Here is a 4,121-nt window from a genome sequence, read left to right on the forward strand (position 1 = left end):
CACCTGGGGACCTGGCCTGCCCTCTGCCTGCTTCCTCATCTGCAAGCTTTGTCTGAATGGGCTGGGGAACCTGGGGTGTCCTGCCTGACTCCCTCCTGGCTCCCTCCCTGCCTCCATGCCTTCCCTCCATGCCTGCTGGCCTGCCTCCCTGCCTGTCTGCCTCCTTCCCTCCCTCCCTGCTTCCCCTACGGCCTGCCTGCCTGCCTGCCTGCCACCAGTGCTGCTGGCCTGACTGGCATGTGGGGCCCGGGCCTCCTCAGAACTTGGCCTCCTTTATTTCTTGGCAGCTCAGATGCCAGCCTGGGACCTCAACCATAGCTGCTCTGCATCTTTCTGTAAGGAGAGGGGAAAACTGAGGTCCAGACAGGGCTGGTGGCCTGTCCAGTGCCCTGAGGGCAGCAGGGGAAAGGACCCTGCAGCCTCTGAACAGAGGCCACAATGTAGCTTGTCAATGTGTAAGAGTCCTTAGATGAGATGAGCCTGAAGGGAGAGTGCCATGGACTTCCAGAGTCCTTCCTGACCCCAGATCCTGGCTCTCCTCAGCGAGTAGGGTCGGGATTCATTCCCCTGGAACATCTTCCCCTCTCTGGCCAGCGCCTGCTCATGGGCCAGGGCAGGAAACTGCCTCTGTGCAGCTGGGCCGGGAGGTTCCCAGGGCCCACTCGTGCACAGCAGGTGCCCGTGGAGGAGGCTGTGCCTTCTGCGGCACTTCCCATGGAAGCAGCCAGAGAGTCAGCAACGATGCCCAGGGAGCTGCCCTCCCTCTTTTTGTTCTTTTGGGGTCTCTCTGCCTAGGGTTCTTTCAGTTCTAGGGATAGATGGCAGGGCCTGTGTGGTCCTTGACCTCTGAAGCTTGGAGCTGGAGCTCTAGCCCTTGAGCCACGGCTCCCTTTCCTGATTTGGAGAGTTCAGCTCACAGATTTGACTGTCAGCCTAGCTTTGATCGGCAATACTCAGATGTGCTTTTGGCTTAGGAGGAAGTAGGCCTGGAGGCGTGAGGTAGCGGGCCCTGGGCAGTCCACAGCTGCTGCTCTGTGCTAGGACTGCTCAGCTCGCATGAGAGCATGCACAGCCTCTGCTCCCGCCTAGACCTCAGAGCCCCGCAGTGCTTGCAGGTGGTCATGCTGGATCTGGAGGTTTGCACAGAGCACAGAGGGCCCTAGGTGCCCCATGGGCAGCCCTGAAAGCCCCTTGTCAGAGCAGGCCTCTTCTAGACAGTACCTCGAGCCAGTTGGAGGCATCCCGGAGTCAGCCCAGCATGGTTTGGGAAGGGCTGCCACTTACCCCGGGCCTAGAGCACATTTGGCAACCAGTGTAATGCTGGGGCCCTCGGGGAGGAGCAGTCCCCAGTCCTGGAGATCCCTGCTTCCATGGACCACCCTGTGTTGCCCCACAGCATCCCATCCCCACAGGCTGCTAGGGCTCCACGGGCCCGACCTGCATAAGGGCCTCACAGAATCCTCCTTTGCCTTCCTCCCCAAGAGAAGAGCAAGCCACGCTTTACACACCCCAGCTGCAGGGCGCTGATTCCTGCGTGAGCACCCATCCACCTCTGTCCTCTGCCTTCCCCTCCTCCTCCATACCTTTCTCAGCAGCTCTCTGCTCTTGGAGTCCTTTTATGCTGCAGAAATCCTGCCTGCCAGCTTGGGAAATGAAAGCAAGCTGGATCTGTAGGAGGGGCAGAGAGAAGGTGACAGTTGAGTGGGGGAGGGGAGGTAGTTGGACTCCATTTTGTGTGGGAGGCCAACCTCCCAAAAGCCACACAAGAGGCTCCAAAGGGTTTTACTGAGCTCCAAAGACTCACAGGCCAGGAGGGGATTTGCCATTCTGGCACAATGCTGTGCCACCCAACCCACCAGGCAGCTCTGCTCTGATTTCAACTAACTGGAAAGAGATGAGTGGCCAGAAGACACACCCTACACAGCTCCAGTGCCCGCGTGAGTGCGTGTGGCCGTGTGCCTGTGTGCCATCACCAATTTTGTGTTTGGGAGTTTCAGGCGGAAAGGAGCTGCCATATGCCTGCCGAGGATTGCCCTGGCTGGGCCGAGGTAGCTCGCGCCCAGCCGGCTTCCCCAGTGTGCCCTGTGGGCAGGGGCTTGGGAAGGGCGATGGCTGCCCTGTGTGCTGGCAGAGCATCTCCCCAGGAGTCGGGGGCCCACCTGCGGATCTCCTGCCAAGTCCTGTCCATGAGCAGGATGGCTGCAGTCTGCAGGGCAGAGACCATGGCGTGTAGAGTGAAGTTCTGCAGGGCTCTGCATCCTGGGGAGGAAGTTTGCCTGAGCCTTGCCTGGCACTGGGCCACATCCTGCCCTGGCCCTTGGGCAGAGGCCTGGCTGAGAGAGGCCTGCCAGAGGGGCAGGCCTTGGGCAGGGACTCCCACCACCCAGCAGGATTTGGCCTCCGCCACTGGCTGAGTGGCAGAACCCAGAGAGCAGCCAGTCAGGGAGGGGCCTGAGAGAGGCTGGGCCTGGGAAGCCCGGGCCTGGCCAGGAGGATCTGAGCTCCACACTGGCTGGTGACCATACTTCCCACACCCAGACAAGAGAAAGGTGCAGAGAGAGGGAGAGGCCCTGGGCAGCACAGCCTGCAGCATACCACGGCCTCCTGGATCCGAGGTGCCACCAGCCCCGCCCTGTCTGGCCACTTCATGCTCAGGAATTCAACACAGGTGGTGATTGCGCAGGAACACACGTTGTTAACGTGGGCCTGGGTGGCCTGGATGGTGGGGGCCAAGTGCTCCTCAACCTGCTGTGCCTCTGGGACCAGATGGATCCCAGGCAGAGGTTGGGCACTGCCTTCTGCAACAGCTCCTGGGGAAGAGCGCCGAGGTCACCTGGTCCCGTCACACACACTCCACAGTCCCAGGCCCAGGCCCCCATCTGAGCCCACAGCAGGGCATGGAGCTCAGAGCACGGAGGAAGACACTGCAGCCACTGGGAGGCTCTGGGTCTGCGGTGCTGACCCTCCATTCCACCCAGCCCCCAACGGATCCAAGGTGGGCAAGGAGAGCACTGTTTTCCCTAAGTCTTCTGAGTCGTCCCAGAGACCTGCATATCCCAGGCCAGCCCTTTGGGCCCTGGCCCAGCCAGCAGTTGGCAGCCCGTGGCTCACATCAGTCAGCTACTCAGAAAGCTGAGATCCAAGGATTGCGGCTCCAAGCCAGCCCAGCCAGGATGGTCTTGAGACTCTCATCTCCAAGGACCTGCCAAAAGGCAGAATCAGAGTGTTGCTTCCAATGCTGGAGCACTAGTCTGAAGCCAAAAAGCTCAGGGACGGGCCCAGGCCCTGAGTTCCAGCCCCAGGAGCATTCAAAAGGAAGGACATGAGAAGGAAGCTGAGTGGGATGCGGCCTGCCAGCAGTCAGGGAGTTTCCAGATGGCTACAGAAAGGCTAGGTTCCCTGCACACTGGTTTTCTTAGCTTCTTCCCCAACTACGTGGTATTGTCTATATGGATGTGTGGTATTGTCCACGTGGATGCTTCTCACTCGTTGAGCCTGACCCCTGCAGAAGGAGCTGTGTGCTTCCAAACCATTTGCTCTTCTAGAAGAAGCTGCCAAGCATGTCTGTGTCAGGTGTGCTGGGAGGAGATGCGTCCACCCTTGGGTTGAAATCCCAGGCCTGGGCCTTCTCCATCCCAGGCGAAACGCATCGGCCGTAGGGATCCATGTGGGTGGAATCCTGACAGGTGCTTCCAAGACCGTTGGAGGCCAACCTGTCCCCACTGGAAGTAGCAAGGAACACAGATCCTAGTCTCCAAAACTTTGCACTTAGCCATTTTGTCCTCTTATGACTGAGACTTGAGTGTGTTTTATGGGCCGAAGGATATTTCATTTTCTTTATGGTGATAGAGCTCCTATTATTTTTGGCCTGCACTCTCTTCCATGTGGCCATTGTTTTTCGCCTCTACTTCGATGTGTTTTTCATCCCTCAGAGGCCTGAGCCCTTGGTTCTAGAGGTTAGCTCTGGATTTGCCATGGTTCTTCCTTTAGTTATCATGATCTCTGGGCATGAATGAGATGCCTCTTTTCTTCAGAATCAACTATAATTGAATTCATTCTCCTCAGCACTGCAAGGCATTGCTAGGTTGCAGCTGATGCACTGTTTTGAAATTCATGGAAAT

Source organism: Dipodomys merriami, unplaced genomic scaffold (genome assembly GCF_024711535.1).
Source record: "Dipodomys merriami isolate MVZ:Mamm:240054 unplaced genomic scaffold, mDipMer1.0.p SCAF_11, whole genome shotgun sequence".
Classification (NCBI taxonomy): Eukaryota; Metazoa; Chordata; class Mammalia; order Rodentia; family Heteromyidae; genus Dipodomys; species Dipodomys merriami.